Source organism: Hevea brasiliensis, chromosome 14 (genome assembly GCF_030052815.1).
Source record: "Hevea brasiliensis isolate MT/VB/25A 57/8 chromosome 14, ASM3005281v1, whole genome shotgun sequence".
NCBI lineage: Eukaryota > Viridiplantae > Streptophyta > Magnoliopsida > Malpighiales > Euphorbiaceae > Hevea > Hevea brasiliensis.
Genome location: NC_079506.1, coordinates 81,109,604 through 81,129,943, shown reverse-complemented (window position 1 = coordinate 81,129,943; position 20,340 = coordinate 81,109,604). Strand labels below are relative to the sequence as shown.

General features: G+C 25.6%; 1 long non-coding RNA gene across 1 annotated transcript; it reads left to right on the top strand.

Moving 5' to 3' along the window:
- Nucleotides 1-7,834: 7,834 nt before the first annotated feature.
- LOC131173238 (uncharacterized) lies at nucleotides 7,835-9,061 on the top strand. The gene is made up of 2 exons (XR_009143462.1): nucleotides 7,835-8,269; nucleotides 8,843-9,061. It is a non-coding gene; the product is annotated as an uncharacterized LOC131173238 (long non-coding RNA).
- The last annotated feature ends 11,279 nt before the right edge of the window (nucleotides 9,062-20,340 follow it).

The following is a 20,340-nucleotide window of genomic DNA, read 5'->3' as shown; positions in this document are numbered from 1 at the left end:
CCTAACCCTAATCTAATCTATTTATCCGCCTACCTACCTATTTATCTGGCATGAGCCAACAACACAAAAAAAAATCCAAAAATCCTGCGCCGCACCAAATCCAAGACCCCAACCAGATCAAACAACTCTCGCACGGCCGCCCACAGAGAAACCGCACGGAACCCACAGTACCAAATCCAAGGTTTTACAAGAGCTAAAAGAAAAAGATCGTTCTTAGCGATGTTTGAAAGCGAGAATCGCCAAAAAACGGAAGGCTGAAGAAGAAACTCTATAACAAACCTGAAAGAAGCGGATAATCGCCGAATTGGCAGTAGAATTCTCAATAGGGCTAGAAGAGCAGATCTGAGGATATTAACTTGGTCACCAAGGGAATTGATTCAATTGCAGAAATTTGCTCTTCGTAGAATCTGCCTTCCCGTGATATTCGCTGTGTATAAGTCAAATTTTCCTCTTGTTTTCTCAGGGTTGCTTGGCTTGGAGGAAAAAGAAGAGAAAATCTATGGGAGAAGAGAGAAAAATAAGAATGCGAAGCTGATAAGGGACAAAAGAGAGCCTTGAGAGAGAAACAGATAGAGAGAGAGTGACTTCCGTATCTCAACGGCGATATTTAATCATAATTCATGTCCTCTTCGCGTCCGCTATTAAAAAATTAAAAATTTTATTTATTTATATTTTAGATTATGATATCAAATTTTTTATTTATTTGTTACTCTCACCTTTTTTTTTTTTTTTTTCCTCTTTCTATTCCTTATCAATCATACAAACAACTTTTGCTTTTTCTGTTTTTTAACTTTGGCCCGCTAGTGTTCTCAATCAATTTATATTTACATTTATATCCTTATTAGGTTATTAAATAAAATAAAAATTAGTTTTATTAAATAATTTTTAAATTTAAGAATATTTATTTTTATTATATTTTGAAATCTATTTGGTTTAGAAATTTGTTTTATTATTTGATTGTTTCATGGATAGTGTATAATGATAAATAAATGACTTAAAAGCTTAATTTTACTTCAATATTTATTGAGAAATTTTAATTTAATTTATTTTAATTTTTTATTTAATTTAATTAAAAAATTTTAATTTAACTTAAAAATTAAAAAAAATAAGAAATTTAACATCTTGATTTTTGAACTTAAATAAAAAAATCAGTTCTAAAATTAAGAAATTAAACTTATTAATTTTTTTTATTAAATCAAGAAATTTATCTCATAAATTTTAATTTTTGAGGCTAAATTAAAATTTTTAAGTTAATTTAAATAAAAAATTAAAAATGAAATAAATTAAACTTTTTCAATAAGTACATAAGCTAAATTAAATAATTTACTATAAATAAATCTTTTTTAGATTAAATTTTATTTTAATTATTATCACATTTAATTAGAAAAATCATGGAATTGAATATTTGTCAAATTTTATTTTTGAGAAAAATATGCTTCTAATAATTTGATTAATTCAAATGTTTCATCAAATTTGTTTACATTTTTTAATTAAAATAATATTTTGAATCTAGGTTTTTTTAATACCAATATTTTTTTTACCTTTGATTATAACTTAAAACTTTATTTATAAAATACATTGTTTATTTTGCAATAATAAAGTTGCGTTTAAAATTGTCAAATTTTGAGTTTAAATTTCAGTTATGTCAAATATTTATTTGTTTTAAAAAAATAAGGATTTAAATTTATTTTGGAACTTTATATACGGTGGTAATTTTTGTAATTTGACTAAATTTTATTACCAAAAATGCCATTAACTTTAGGAAATATTTACTGGATGAATAACGTTAATTCACACAATTACACTATGTTTGGATAGGTGAAAAAAGGGGAGGAAAGAAAATAATTTTGAAAAATACTTTCTCTTCTTTGGATAAGAGAGAGAAAATAAGGAAGGGGAGGAAAATAAGAGAGTGAATAACCATGATAAATTGCACTCATTGTTGTCAAATTAAATTATATTTGAGTTATATATAGTTATAAAATCCAACTTAATATAAAATACACAACTAATTACTTTCCTTACATTTTTTAGTAAAAAATATTTATAAGAAAAATAATAAATTTTTCTTTTATATAAATTTTAATTTTCTTATAATTGTACTTTTTCTTTTTCTTCAAAATAAGATAGTGAATGAACATAATAAATTACCCTCATTGCTATCAAATATGCATAGATTATATTATATTGGGGTTATAAATGGTTATAAAATCCAACTCAATAAATACATAAATCATTCCCTTTCCTTTAAAATCATTCTCTTTCCTTTCCTTTTACCATTGAAAATATTTATAAGGAAAATAATAATCTTTATTTTCTTATAATTTTATATGCCTATCTTTTCTTAACTTTCCTTTCTTCAAAATAAAGTAGTAGACAGATTGACAAATTCTGCTCATTTCCTTCCTGTGAATACTACATATGACTTTGCTAAACTTGCACAGTTGTATATAAACAAGATTGTTAATCTTCATGGAGTTCTAGTTTCCATTGTCTCTGATCGTGGTACTCAGTTTACTTCTCGATTTTGGAAGAAATTCCAAAAAGCTTTAGGAACACGAGTAGACTATAGTACTGTTTTTCATCCTCAGATGGATGGACAGTCAGAAAGGACCATACAGACATTAGAGGACATGCTTCGTGCATGCGTTATGGATTTTGGTGGCGGTTGGGATCATCATTTGCCTTTAGTAGAGTTTGCTTATAATAACAGTTATTAGGCAAGTATAGAGATGGCTCCATATGAGGCATTATATGGTCGAAAGTGTAGGTCACCGATTTGTTAGGATGAAGTTGGAGAAAGAAGGCTTACTAGACCAGAGTTGATACAATTAACTTCAGAGAAGGTTCGACTAATTTGTGATCGACTTTTGACTGCTCAAAGTCAACAAAGAAGTTATGCTGACCCTAAGCGTAGAGATGTAGAATTTATGATTGGTGATCATGTATTTCTGAGAGTTTTCCCTATGAAAGGAATCATGAGGTTTGGGAAGAAAGGGAAGCTTAGCCCTCATTTTGTTGGTCCATTTGAAATTTTGGAGAGAATTAGAGCAGTAGCTTACCGTTTAGCCCTTCCACCTGGTTTTGCACATGTACATCCAGTTTTTCATATTTCTATGCTTATGAAGTATGTATCAGATCCATCTCATGTTTTACAACCTCAAACCATGCAATTTAGGGATGATATGTCATATGAGGAGCAACCAGTAAAGATTTTAAATCGACAAATTAGGAAACTCCGGTCTAAGAAAGTGGCTTTGATCAAAGTCTTGTGGCATAATCACTCAAGTAGTGAGGCCACATGGGAGGCAGAATTTGAAATGCGAGCCAAATATCCTCACTTATTTGATTCTTCAGGTAAGAATTTTGTCTATTCAAATTCGGGGACCAAATTTTTTTTTAAGGGGGGAAGTATGTGAAAACCCATATACATTTATTATTTATTATTATTTTATTTTAATTAGCTAATAATAATTTAATATATTTATAAAAAATATATATATTTTATTGGATGGTATGCTTATTTATTTTTAGATATATATATTATTTTTGAAATTAAATATATATCTGCAATCTGAACAACCCAGTTCAATAATAACTCTTATCCCATTATACAGCTAATAGAACTCTTGAAATATATATATACCCTAATCATCTCTTCTGCTAAACTTTGCTCTCAAAACCTGTTTGTCACCTCCTTTTCCTACCAAATACTCTCAACAGGTATTTTCATAATCTTTTATTTATTGTTATGCATATATATATAAAATAATCTGATGTGCGCAGATAATTCTTAAATTTTTATTTCTCAATTCATCACCTTTGATTATGTTTTCAAAATAAAAATTATCGTTCTTTGTTCAATAATGGGTGAATTTGATTTTATTTTCTCTCCTTAAACCGTTACAACTACTCTATAAATTTATTTTTCTTCTCTTTGACTATTGGTACTGAATTTGGTTAATCATAATTACTGTGAGACAATAACTTTGAATTTAGATTAAATAAATAAATAAATAAATAAATAAATATATATATATATATATATATATATATATATATATATATATAAAGTTGGCTTCCATGCGTCCTGCGTCCTTGTTCATTCCTGTGTATATATATATATATAGAAAGTTGGCTTCCATGCGGTCCTGCGTCCCTCTTCATTCTTGTGCGTGTGTGTGTGTGTGTGTGTGTGTATATATATATATATATTAAAATCATTTTATTTTATTGTTATTTGATATTTCTCTTTTATATTTTTGGTGTATAGGAGATTTGAATATTCAATATGTCAGTTGAAATTGTCTCTCGTTCATTAAAAATAACCATTGTCTTGAAGATTGCAGGTGAGTGGTAATTATAGTACATGACACCGTTTTAGTCCCTTTTAAAATTTCTTAGCATTAAGTTTGTTATTAAATAAAATTTTAAATCAATATTTTAACAATTATTTTATATATGATTTTCTAGAGTTTTATTTTATTATTGAATTTTATTTCGATTTTGATTAAATAATTGATTTTGTCAACTATCTCTGCATTAGACCCATTAGGATTCCAGGAACAGGCCTTTAATGTATTTATATTGATTGATATTTGACTATAAAATTTATTGATGTGTTACTGAATTGAATTGAGATTGATTTGATTTTATTGACTCTCTGAAACTATTGAAATACACTATTGGAATTGCACTATCAGTTATTATTTGCTATCTGAAATTTTTTATTGATTTTGATTGATTTGTACAAATTGATTTTCTATTTTGAATTGGTACCTGTGCCCAGTATCTGTTTCTGTTATCTGGCCCCACCATGTGGACTATCACGATATTAGGTTGCATTGTCGAGTCATGCATCATTGCAGTTTATGGGTTGTATTAGTATCATATGCATTGATATCTGTAAAGGAGGAGGAAGGTATCTAATATCTGGTACCGCGCTTACCATCTGGCCTTTGGTGATGTGGGGCATCATCACCCTGGTACACTGTACCATAAAATTTTTATTGAATGAATTTCTTTTATATATGTGTTTTATGAAGTTATTTTATTAATGATTTTGACAGTATGAGCATGATTTTATTGAATAGAAAATTTATTGTGAAATTAATCAAGCGTCTGCTTGTTCCTATTCCGTTGTGTGCTATAATTATCATTCACTGAGTATCTAGCTCAAACCACGCTTTCTCTGTCTGTTATCTATTTCAGATTAGTAGAATTCTGCAGCTGATCCAAATATTCAGTCCATTTTCTGAAAAGGGACAACTTTAATTTGTTCTCATGGTATGCCCGAATTCATGTTTTCTCGGGCTAATAATTAGTTTAGTTTATTGAACAGTTTAAATTTTTATTGAAATCTGTAGAGACTCCGCAGTTTACCTATGGGATATTTATGATGTTTATTAAGCATTTTATTTATTTGAATTTTATCTATTTTTGGGATTAATAAGTGACAATATATTCATTCAAGATACTCTGATAAGGCTTGCATGATTTAAGAATACTTAAATTATGCGTCGGTCACGGTTCATAATTTTGGGTCGTGACATATATATATAGTGTACTTTTAAAATTTTTATAGAAAATAAATTAATTGCTAATAAAAATACTTAAATAGTAAATAATAAAAGGACAAATTGAATTAACGAGTTATAATTTAACACTACAGAAATCGTCTATAAAATTATAAAGTCTTGAAACAAAATTTTAATAAAGCTAAATAAAATTAAAAAAAAATATAAAGAAATAAAGAAGATAATTGGACAATACTATGCAAAAATCATATGATTTGATGTGTCCTACAACAAAGAGGGACCAAGGCATTGTTAGGTCTATTCTCACTTCTGAAGGTAACATGCATTTTGAATTGATTTGTTGAAATTAATTTATTTTACTGCTAAATTTTAATATCATATTATTTTACATTTTTAACTTTTTATGTAATTATTTACTTTATAATGGAAATCAATTAAATTAACTATTAAAAAAGTATAAATAATTTGATTGGAGTGTTTTTTTTAATGTTATTTAATTTGATTATAGTTTTAATTATTTACAAACTAGTTTTATTGGTTTTGAAATATCTAAATTTACCTCTCTAACAAACCAAATTCAACCATAAAACCAACAAGTGGTTGAATCAATGGTATAGAGTTACCCTACAGACAAACTTTACTTAAAAGGTTAAGAGTTTAAATATGGAGTCTCTGGGATAACTTTACAACTTTACCTGAATACTACTCCTAATATGAGTAAGTATTATTCAGTTTGAACTAAATAAATTGAATCACCTTAATTTAGTAATTCGATTTAGTTTTTAAGGTAATTCAGTTCGATCCAGTTTTAGATTTTAAAAAATTTGGCTATTTCAGTTCGAATCAAATTTGAAGAGAAAAAAAATTGTTACAACCAAATTAAATCGAATTACTTTATTGATTTTTAAATTATTTTTTTACAGAGAATTTATATATTATATGTATTTTTACATATATAAATTGTTTAATGTCATTAATTAATAGTCATTAGGTTCAAATCAAGATAAAAGTTAGACTAAATAACTTAAAAATTAAGCATAAATAAAAAACTCATTAAAGCCCAAAAATCAATTGGTTCGAACCGAACCAAACCAAATTAGAATGGTTTGATTTGATTCAATTTTTCATGCATTTTGGTTCGATTTTTAAAATATGATAATTTAGCTAATTCAGTTTTAATAGTTTGTGTAACACCCCAAAATTTTATTAATTATGAGTATTTTTGATATTTTAATTTTATTTGAATTTTAGGAATTTTTTTGAGATTTTTCGGATTTTAAAAATCGGGTTCGATTTTCCGAAAATATAAACTTTGATGATTTTTAAAAATTAATTTAAAGACCACGTGGCAAAACTAAAAATATATTTGGAGTCTACGTATTTTTCTGAGTTTTCGGGAATTTTTTTCGGAATTTTTGGACCTCGTTTTCGGTCCCGAGGCAGAGTAAAAATTCAAAATTTTATATTTCGAATCGAACCGGCCGAATCGAACCGGACCGGATCGGACCGGTCGAATCGGACCGGTCTCTTCTCTTTTTCTTCCTCTTCCTCCCGCGCGCGACGCACTCCCCTTCTCTCTCTCTTTTCTCTCTCCTCCCTCCTGGCCGGCCCGGCCGCCTCCTGCGCCCTCCTCGCCAGCCTCCCGACCATCCCGGCCCGGTAGCGTGAGCAGGCGGAACGCGCGATTCTCCTCAAGGCCGCTTCGACTTCCTCGGCCAAATCTGGCCGATCCGGCCACCAATTGGACCGGTCTTGTGTCCAAAACCATCTACTCGTGAGCTTTCCATAGACACCAAGAACGCAGAAATCCATCGAGCGGATTGTCCGATTTTAGCTGGGAAGATTTTAGCCCATTTCGACTTTTGGGCTAAATTTCTCGAAACCGTGAATCCCACGAGAAACCGAGGCCACCAGACGCGCTCCATTCGTGAGAGCTTATAACGACATAAATTTTGAATTTTTCCGACACCGTTTTTGGTGGGTCCCACGGAACTTCGCGGTGTATTTTAGAGCATTAAAAGAGCTTAGAAAATTCTGAAAATTTTATGTACTAACCCCGTGTTATGGGCTTGTGTAGGTATCCTCGATTCGCGGAAATTCGGCGATTGATCGGGTACGCAAAATTAGGCTGCATGGACTGTTCTGGAAAAGTCTCGAATTGGGCGAGGTTTTGGCTAGCCCCATTGTCGACGTCCGGCGCGTTCCCGAAGTCGGAATCGGCAAAGGTAAACCCGAACCTTGTTTTTACGTAATTTTCTAGTGCTTAAATTGGATTAAAAATCCATAAAATATTCGTGGTAGCTTAGAAAATTACGATTCTTTTTGCAATAGCTTAGTAATATTGCTAAGGACCGCGGGGCAAAGTTTTACAATTTTTAGAGCTTGTTTGGGCAGTTTTTGCAAAAATGATCAATAATAAGGACTAAATTGAAATTTTGCGTATTGTGATGGGTGATTGATTTGATGGGCCCAGGAGGGGCTGTGTGATATGATTGAACTGTTGATATATGGATTGTGAATATAGAAGTGCGTTTTTAGCCCATTTGCAGGTTGGGTAGGTCCTAGGTATAGGGGAGACTCTGCCGGATTTTCGGCACGACTTAGAACGTACTTGATATTTTTCTTTGTTTGTATTGAGTCAAATTTATTAAATAGATGTAATGTAATTGTCAGGTGAGCCGGGACAGCCTTCTTCCTCTGCCCAGCCACCATAGTGATTTGTCGTCAAGTCTGTGAGTAAAATATTAATTTTAATTATAATTTCGATATTATTATATGTTCAGCATGCCCATGCATCACTTATATGCATATATTTATGTAGTTAAACTCTAGGCACGATTTATGTTGCATTCATAACTGTTAAAGTGCCATGAATGGTGTTGCGGTAATTTGGAGCAGTGTGCGTGCGTTGGCGTGCGTGTGATGTGGTGTGGACTATGAATAGGACGGGTAGACACGGCTTGAGTTCTTCGCTGGGACCCGGTCCTTTGGGGTAGACACGGCTTGAGTTCTTCGCTGGGACCCCGATTTGGTATTTAAGTGGAAGTCCGAGCTGAGTTCTTCGCTGGCACCAGATTGGATTTAAGAGAGCTGTATAGGGGATCAGCTCCCATATACTATGAATGATGTTACAGGGTGTGTGAGTGCTCCAAATTACCTTTTTGATGCTATGATGTGAATATGATGTTGATGTTGCATTTCACTCTACAGGTTGCATTAGTTTCAGATAGTTATAGAGATTATAGTTAAGATTGATATTTTACTCTCTGAGTTGAACGCTCACTCCTGTTCAAAAATTTTTACAGGCCGCAGGAGGATATTTTATTCTGGATTAACCTGCTTTTATACTTCGCAGGTTGTTTATCAATATTGTGTAATTTTAATTACTCCTAGAATTTCCGCATGTGTTAGCAGTAATTATTTGAATTTGGTCTGTAATATTATATTCATGTTGGACCTGTAAACTTAAATATGTTATGCATGTTGATGGATTGGATGAGGGAGCTGAGCTCCCATTTATTTTATGTTGATGAGTATGTGGAGGGTGAGCTGAGCTCCCCAATTGAGTATTTATTTTGTTTACAGGTCGGGTGAGTCAAAAACTCCCCGTTGGAAAGTCCATTTTATGGCCGGACTCTGTCCGTTTGTTTTCTTGAAATTGGGCCCAAATGGGCCTTAGAGTTGGGTTAATGAATAGTTAAGGCTTACTACGGGCCTCGGGGGCTTTAGGCTGGCCCAGGTCCTAGTGCCGGTCCGGCCCATAGGTTGGGTCGTGACAGTTTGATTCGGTTCGGTTCAGTTTGAACCGAATGTTCAATCCTAACTCCTAGTGTACTTAAAACCAAATCCAACAAATTAGTCATAGTCCATTGAACCAGAGATATCTATGAAATATTAAAAAAAATCCAACTTAATATCTAAATTTTCAATCCATATATGTATATACTAACCATTTGAAATGGGTTTTGTGAAATAAATAAATCAATACCATATATAAATTAAATTTATATAAATTTAATATTTAAATAAAATAAAATGAACATAATGCATATTGTATTCATTGCTGTTAAATTTTTAAAATATTTTTGCCACCAAAAATATTATTTTAAATATGTTAATTAAATATTAATAAAATTTAGTGTTAAGTTAAATTTAATATATTTTAATTATAAAATAATGTTTTACTAGAAAATAAATTGAATTCACAATTTTAAAGTTTGTTAAATTGTTTGTTTAAAATTAGAAATTTCTTTATATAGAAATATTTTAAAATATCACTCAGTGACATGTTTTTAACAAAATTAAATTTTGATTGTAAATTTAAATTTGTAGTAACAAATATGGTTAATTTAGTTTCAACGGTTTGATTCAGTTTGGTTCAATTTGAATCAAATGTTTAGTCCTAACTTCTGGTATACTTAAAATCAAATCCAACAAATTAGTCATAGTCCATTGAATTGGAGATACCTATGAATTAAAAAAAAAAAAAAGAAAAATCCAACTTAATATCTAAATTTGCAATCTATATATGTATAAACTAACCATTTAAAATGGGTTTTGTGATATAAATAAATAATTACCATATATAAATTAAATTTATATAAATTTAATATTTAAAGAAAATAAAATGAATATAATGCATATTGTTTTCACTGCTGTTAAATTTTTAAAATATTTTTTCCACCAAAAATATTATTTTAAATATGTTAATTAAATATTAATGGAATTTAGTTTTAAGTTAAATTTAATATATTTTAATTATAAAATAATATTTTACTAGAAAATAAATTGTATTCACAATTTTAAAGTTTGTTAAATTGTTCGTTTAAAATTAGAAATTTCTTTATATAGAAATATTTTAAAATATCACTCAGTGATATGGTTTTAACAAAATTAAATTTTGATTGTAAATTCAAATTTGTAGCCACAAATATGGTAAAATATGCTAAGATTATATTGAGAATATATAATGATAAAATCCAACTCAATATCTCAAATCTCAATCCAAATATATATATATATATATATATATATATATATATATATATATATATATATATATATATATATATATATATATATATATATATATATATATATTAATTATTTAAAATGACATAATCTATTTTGATTTATTGACTAAAGACTGAAGAATAATTCATCTGACAGAATCAGGTTTAAAACATTACAATCTTGATCCCTTACTTACAAAAATATATTTATAATATGAGTTTTTTTTTTTTTTATCTCAATATCGTTCTCGATCTGAGTGTGAATTAATCTGATACAAGTAATACAAAATAAAATAAATAATGTTCCAAACTAAATTAATGAAATTATAAACATATATATGATATAATTAGAAAAATGTAATATTTATTTTTATATTATTTAAATAATAAAAATAAGAAAAAAAAGCATATTTGATGTTAAGTGCCATAAGCATTTAAGATGTCATTAATTTTTGCTAAAATTGAAATAATTAATGGAAATTAGGAAACTATTCTATAAAAGAAACACAAGAACAATAAAGAAATTTCAAGATAATAAGAAAATTATGATTTTAAAGCATTAAAGGACAATTTCATTGTGTCTTAGAGGTATGGATGGCAATAGGGTAAGTTTTTACATGTATTTGATTTGACTGAATTTTAATAAGATGGATTTGGGTAATATGTAATCAGGGTTTGAAGTTTAATACCGTTTGAGTTTTGCACATTGATTATCCGTTACTTGAATCTGTTTATATAAATATTTAATTAAATATATAATATATTTTTATAATAATATTTATAAATTTTATATATTTTATTTTATATAAAATAAAATATAAATATTTTATGGATTTATTAAAATTTAAAATATAAATTATTAATCAAAATAATTTTTATATATATTATTAATTAAAATATATAAAATTAAATAGGTTCAGGTATTTTTTAGATAATAATAATTAGATTTAATACGAGTTTGGATAGTTGAAAATAAATTTTAATCAGATTTTAAACGGAATTAGGTTTTGAGAATATTAATTAGAGTTTAAGTTTCAATTTGAGTTAAATGTATTAAAAAAATAAAAAATTTAAATGTAGTACTATTAAAATAGTTTTCAAGACTATTGTTGCGGTTCACGAAAATTTTTTGTTGTATGGATTTACAAAATAGAAAATAAATGGGTCAAAAATTAAGTGTGTACAGACTTGGTGAGGACCCTTCGAAAGAATATGAGAGAATAGTGTATTAGATTGATTAGAGATAAAGAATATACATCCACAGATGATCTGATTTTTTTATATTATGTAAGATATAGACAATGATTAGTTATGGTAAGTCAACTATGTAATTATATGAATATTATTAGCTAGCATAATATAGGATTATACTTTTATTTATAGTGCATAGTTATAAGTATTACTATATTTAGCAATCCTACTAAGATTGCTTATCTTTAATTAAGTTACAGCATTGAACTAATTGAATGAATCTCCTAGTTAAACAATTAAATATCATTAAACTCACGATCTAATAAAAATTCCAAATTATTAAATTTATTATATATATTTTGAGGAGTTATATCAACTATAATCATTCCAGATTGTAAAAAATTGAATTTGACGTTTATTAAAATAATAATAATAATAATTAAACAACACTATATAAAAATCATATTGAGATGATATGGCCTACATCAAAGAGGGACCAAGGAATTGTTAGGTCTATTCTCACTTTTGAAAATAACATACACTTTAAATTGATTTTCATCAAATTACATTTATCAGAGAAATTTATTACATTAACCCAAAAAAGTTTAATCAATATGTATAAAACAGAAAATGACTAATAAATATACAATTCAATGGAGATAGTCCAAATTAAAAAAATACCTTATCATGGGAATTTATATATATATTCATATATATACGTTAATCTAATAAAAAATTATAAATAATATAAAATTATGATAGATCTTATCCAAAAATATAATAAAATATATTTTATGTATAAAATTATAATTTTTAATTAACTGAATATAAACTAATTTATACAGCCAAATGTGTAAAAAAAAAAAAAAAAATCCCCTTTTATCATATGCATTGTAAGAATTAACAAATATGCATTTTTTTTTTTACTTTATTAGTTCATTTATCAATGCCATTTATTATTTGCAATTTGCCGTATACAGAGTTCTCATCTCCAATATCTTAGCCTTGCATTTTCTTTTAAAGAAATAAATTTAAATTATTTATATATAATATATATAATCAAAAAATATTATTTTTTATTTTTCAATAAATTGTAATATTTTTATCCAATCTGTTAGTCTTATCATTTTTTATAGGAATTTTTTTTAATTTCTTCTTAGTGAAAATTTATTATCTTTATATAAGAGTTTTTTTTTTTAAATTATGATACTTGTGAAATAAATCAACTATGGCATTTAATTGGCTTTTTTTATAACTTGGGGTAATTTTTTTTCATGGTCTCTCAAAACATTATAAATATATTATGTTATGAATATCTATAAAATAAAAGATATAGTGCCATTGAAGACTCATTATATCAACAAAAATAACATGATCTTGGAGTTGATTAAGTTAATTTGGTATGAGAGAATAACTTCATTATGATATTTGAAAATTAATATTTCAATTATTTCGTGAAAAATAATTTATATATGAAAAATATTTTTGATAAAAATTATTTTTTAGAATAACATTTTTCATAAAAATATTTTTTATTGTTTAATTATAATGTTAAATTAATAATATTTATTTAGGTATGCATGTATAAGTATTTTTATATTTTAATAATTAAATTATTTATAATTTATAATTTGACAATTAAATAAAAAAGTAATTATAATTTATTTTAAAAAATTACTTTTAATACAAAAAAAGTAATTTTTTTCATGAGATCTACTAATATTAATTTATCATTTCATATAAATTATTTTATATAAAATCTGGATGATAACATATAATTACTGTAGATAGAAGGAGCACTGAAGAAGGAAGAAAACATAATTTGAAGATGACAAAATATTGTGAATTGACCTCAAATGCATGGGGAAAGTCTTTATGCTTTTGGTCTAAAGGAGGCGTATAATACAAAGTCAATTTGTAGTGCAATATCCACTCTTTTATGAACGTGACCAAAACCCCTCTCTACTATGCATAGCCATATTGAACCACATAAATCAAAATCATTGACTTTTTTTTTTAAATTATTTTTACGTCAATTATAATAGAAAAAAAATTAAAAAGAATTGATGAAATTTTCATAATTTTTATTATTTTAAAAAATTAATATTTGTAAACTCTACAATTTGTTAATAACTCTACATTTCATTTCGTGATATTATAAAATATACCACATCTTGATCACAACAATTTTAAATTTTTATTTCATTTTAGCTTTTAATTTTTTTATATTTAAAATAAAATTAATATTTTATAATTAAACCAAAAGAAAGATGTGAGTGCATCTCATTGCGTTGATGAAATGATAAAAAATTATAATTATTTTCCTTCTATCAATATTAGAAAGAAAAATAAAAAATAATTTTTTGAAAAATAAAATATTTATAATTATAATATATTATTATAAAAAATATAATTCCCTTTCATTTACTATCCCTCTCAATTTCCTTCATTTCATTTGGAGAAAAAAAGTTACTCATGGGTCCCACATACTACTTTTCTAACTTATTTTCCACTTAAAAAAAGTGATATATGAAAATTCTTTTAATTCTCACTCTTATTTATTTTTTTTATTTTCACTCTTTTTTATAAAAAATATTTTTTTTAAAATATTATTAAAAAATAAATTTATAAAATTATATATTTTTTTAATTTATATAACTAAAAATAAATTAAAAATATCAATAAATTATTGCATAAATAATATAAAACTGATTCAGATAAATTTTATTTATAAAATTAAATGTCGAATCCTAGGGTCATATAACTCATAATTCGAGTATGAAAAATAGTGTAATTAAAATTAAAATAAAAATAAATTAAAAATTTTAATATATTTTAATTAATATATTTAAAAAAATTTCAAGAAAAATGCAAAAGAAGCTTTTAATGACTTGTGGCTAATGTGCTCAAAAAATAGAATTTCTTATTCAAGGTCATTAATGTAAATAGATATTTTCCCGCCTACATATTTTTTTTAATTATTATTTTTTCCCCTTAAACCGTTCGTCTGGCCCCAAGGCATGGTTAAAACCACAAAACGACAGCAAATTGATCCACGTCATCAGTTTGGCGTACTTGTTGTTAGCCATACAAATTATTCAACACGTGCCTACTGTTCGCAGAGCTTCCAGAATGTACCATTGTCACGCTCCAACGAGCGCGTGAGTTTGTAGATGATAGGGCTGACGTGCCGAATCTATCAATGGCATCTTCTGCGGTCGTCGGCAACATGCGAATCCCTTTCCTTCTACTTTTTCAAGGTTGTCTTTGCAAGTTTCCGACATTTTACGTTTTTTACTCAATCCGTACATTAAAAATGGTTAATTATAATTTAATAATATTAAAATTATGAAATTTTGAATAAAATAAATAAATATTAATCAGAAAAATTTTAATTTTTATCAATTAATTAATTAATTATTACATGCTTAAAAAAATTAAAAAACAATTATTAATATTTTTAATTCTTACAGTCAGGGAAGCATTGGTCAAACCACACATTAATCAAGTCATACAAACCAGGAGGTGCACACTCAACTTGTATATTTAAAATTTACCTCTTAAATGTTAATTTTATGAGTTAAATTTTAATTAATTATAAATAATATTTACTCAATCCCATATAAATAACGTACTGGAGTTTATCTTTATTTAGCTCATTGGCGCATATTCTATTTTTCTTTATGGACTAATGCATGATATATTTAAATAATATGATACAACACTAATTAATAATTATTTTTTTTAATCCATAGGATAAACAGTGGACCGACGACAGCTTGATGAACTTAAATAAAGCAACTTCATTGTATAAATTTGGTCTATATCTTCATTAAACCTAGATTATTTTAGATAAATCTTTATTAAACCTAGTTGACTAATTAGAAAAAATACATATATATTTCTAATGTTATCAAAGCGAAGCAGGTAAAAAGGGTGCTTTTTGAGATAAATATGAATTAAGAATTTTTAATTTTAAAACACTATCTTTAAATTTTAAGTAATTATATATTTTTAATACGTATAATTTTCATTTATAGCGCCTTACTTTATCAATTAATGCCTTCCTTTCTTTGAATCTCTCCTCTCATCTCCCTATCATTTTAGGTAGCAAGCTTTTTGTTCTCTGTGTGATCTAATCATACATGAAACTCTAGATCGAATTAACTTGAGCTTCTTCTCTCAACTCTTTCGATGTCCTCTATAAACACCACTGATGAAATGTAAGAAATCATAAAATTTCTTAACAAATCATGAAATTTTCAATCAATAAATGCAAGAAGGAGGTTTAGCGCAGCATAAAGGAGTAAGGAGCATGAAGGAGTAAAATTATCATGTCTTTAATAGGGAATACCTAAGCAAGAGGCAAGCATAACATGATAGTAGCACTCACAATGGTAGCATTTAGTGAGAAAGAGGTGGAGATTCACCTTTTATTTAGGGCATTGAACTTGAGGAAAGGTGAGGGTGACATGACTTACACTATAACAAGCCAGGTTGTGGCTTAAGTGGGGGAGGCAGAGTCGAGAATAGTCAAGGTAATCGCCAGGGAGAGACATGAAAAAAGAAGAAGATGCTTTTTTTGTTCACTTATTCTCATATACGTAATTTTTTGGATTTAATTATTATGAAAAACAATAATTCAACAATTAAGTATGCAATAAATTATAAAAAAATGGAGAAATGGGATGAATTAAATCTAAATAATTCAAGAATGCAAATATGGGTCTCATCCACATTCACATTGGAATCTTATTTTTCAAAATGAAATATATGATTATTTAAAATTTTCAAATTTATTGTTCCAATTTTTTTTTTTTTTTACAAATTTGTTTGATCTTGATATTCAGTTACAATTTATAAGCAGGTTAATGCTTCTATAATTATAAACTTAGTAAAGATTTTTTTTTTCTTTTAAATAATTTCCCTAAATTTAATTAGGAGAAACTTGAACCTTAAACTTATGCAAGTTTTCAACTTTTGGGCCAACATGTTTCAAGTAATAATAATGATAACAACAAATGAAAATAAAACTTTTGGGCCAACACATGTAGCAGCTTCATTTCAATTGGACACCCCAACATTGCTTCTGCAGCAAGACAACAAGTGAAATGAAGTGTGACCCAAGTATTGAATCTGGATAATGAATCAAATTTCACCCAACAAATATATAAATTTTACAATAATATTAATTTATTATCATAAAGCTAATATACATAATAATATGAATATATTATTATTAATGGTACATAAAAAAGATATAATAGTAATTATTATTATTAATTATTTTTTTAGTAATTATAATTTTTATTATAAAATACTTATGACTATAGTTTTATAACAATAATATGTAGCAATTTACATATTACTATTATAATTTGTTTTAACAAATTTTATATATTTAACAGTAAAAATCATTGTTATTAAATCTAACATTTCTTATGGTATTGATTATATAACATTATTTTTAAGATGTGTTCAATTATTTTATTATTTAATGTATTATCTTTTTGTTATCATTGTTGCAGTGATCTGGTGGAATTTAAAATCTCCATTAGAGTTATAATGATATTCAATTTGATAAAAATTTAATATAAAAATTAATTTTAATTTTTAAAAAATTAAAACATATTTTCCTTACCAAATAAATTATTAGTTAGTTTTTCAATTTAATTAGTTTAACTAAACAGTTATCCAATTTTACAGCATTTTAAATATTCAAGTCATTCTGTAAAAACTAGAATATCATAGAATAATGGTTGCCAGAAAGTAATTAAATATTTTGATAATTTATGCATCAAATTTTAATTTTCACACCATATTTATGCAATAAAATTTTAAAATTTATATAATTAGTTTTGCAATATAGAAAATCTTGATATAGTTTTCCCCCCTCTTCTCACTGTAATAATAATAATAATAATAATAATAATAATAATAATAATAATAATAATAATAAAATAAAAGATCATAAATTAAAGCTAGTTCTAGATTATGCAAGAAACTTTATTGAATATTGACATAGATGATGCTTTGCTTTAAGAGGACAAGATTCACCAACAAGTTTCATGACATTGACAATGAAACATGGATGGATCCGGCTTGGGATTTGCTCATGAATTGAAATTAATAAATTTTTTAGGTTTTATTTGTATTACGAAAAATATTTTATTTTGTATTTTTTAGTATTTGAAATATTTAAGAAAATATATTGACGAAAAGTATTTACCTAATTAAAGGAAATATTAAGATAGTTTTAAAGAAAATGACTTTCTATTTTTAAAAACTGAAATTATTTTTTATTTTTTAAATTTTGATAATTTTATCGAAATGTGAAAATATATATATATAATATAAATACATACTATTAATTTAAAATTGTAATTAAATAACGAAAAATATTTTTATAAAAAATATTTTTATGCAATTACTGTTATAAAAAATTTATAATTAAATTACTGTTTAAGTTTTAAAGTTATTTGTTAATACATAATATATCATATAATATATTTTAACTATTTTTTAATTATATATATTTTTTATATTATTAATTTTGATTAAAATTCAAACTCGAGACTTTATAATTTTATAAATGACACTAGTACTAATAATTTATAAATTTAATTTAATATATTTTTTTATTTTAATTCGGACTCCCACATTTCTATTAGTAATACCAAAAAAGGTTGTGAATGAAAATAAGGGAAGTGTTCATGTATTGTCCCTCATTTCATAACCTTATACAATAAGTCCGTAGATTTAAAAAAAAAAAATCAAATATTTATGCATTGTTTATCTTATAAAAAATATTTTTTATATTTTTTAACATTTGAAATATTTAAAAAATAAATTAATAAAAAATATTTTTCAAATTAAAGAGAAAATTAAGTTTTTTTAAAAAAAATATCTTTTTTTAAGAGAAAATTATTTTTTAAACTTTGATAATTTTATTGAAATGTGAAAATATTTATACATCATATAAATATATATTATTAATTTAAATTATAATTAAATAATAAAAAATATTTCTATGAAAATTATTTTTTTTTTAAAATAATTTATTAAATATTATTATAATTAAGTAATTTCTTTCTTAAAGAAGCAGAAGGTTAAAAACATTTCAATAATACAAGGAGTTTAGGCCCACAGGAATCCAAATTCAAGCATGCCCAAAAGAAAGACTATTGTAGAAGGAAAACCTGGAAAGAAAACCAGCCCATTTAACACAATGCCATGGAGAAATGATCAGATCAGATGCCTCACTATTGAAATTTTTTGGGTAAATAAAAAATATTAATATTAGTGATTGGTGAATATGACCAAATCTGTTGATTAGTGCTTTGTTTAGCAGCATGGTTGCAGGATAGCTTATATATATATATATATATATATATATATATATATATATATATGATTTAATATTTAAAATCAATATTTTACAGTTTTAAATTTTTTTTTTTTTAAAATTGAATGAAGTTATATATGTAACAAAATATTTTTATTAAATTTTTTTTATTTAATTATAGAATTAAATTAATAATATATATTTATATTATATATGTAAAATTATTTTCATAATTTAATAAAATTATCAAAATTCAAGAGAAAATCATTATCTTTAAATTGACATAATTTTTTTTTATAAAAAAATTTATTATTTCTTAAAAATATTTTATTATTAAAAAAATAAATATTAATTTTTAAAAAATATTTCTAATGAAACAACCAGATTGAAAAAAAGAAAAAGGAAAGACAAGCGAAGGTAAAAAAGAACAAGTAATTGTGGAAATTGTAAATTGAGAGATAGAAAGGAGGCCGAACTTATTCAAGTAGCGCTCATAGAATAGTCAGAAGTTGGTTTCAGCCTTTGACCAACGCACATCGCATTCACACTTCCGCCCACAGGCATCATCAGCCTGGCTAATCAGTGGGACATAAAATTTTTCACAAGGGTTTTTAGTAGAAAAATTAAAAAAGTGAGATATAGTGGTTTTTAAAATTCAAAATTTTAATTTTAATTAAAATTAAATAAATTAAAAAATTATTTAGGGATAATTAATTATAATTTTTTTTACTAAAAATGATAAAAAAAAATAATTTTTATTGTCTAATTTGTGTATACATATTATATTTTTAGAAAGTTTCAGTTCCTAAATTTATAAGTCTTACCTTTACCTTTTCATGTATATGAAAATCATTTTTCATATTGAAAGGTAAAAAAAAAAAAAAAAATTATCTTCTTATTAATATAAATTTTTTTTAAAATAATTATAATTAGACATTCATTTAACTTTGCTCCACACAAGAGGGTTGTGGTCTATTTGTTATTTTTAATAGTTATTTGTATTTTTTTAAATTTTTTATTTTAAATTTAATTTTTAATCAGATATTTTAAGTAAAATGTATTGTTTGTTAAACATTTTTTTAATAATAATTATATTTTATGATAATATAATTATTATAACAAGAGGAAGAAATATTGGTTTTGCTCAAAATACTATTTATTATTTATAAAAATTAATATAAAAAAAATCTTTTGCGACAATATTTGTTACTAATATATAGAAAATCGTTGCTAATTATGTTTAGCGACGTCTCCA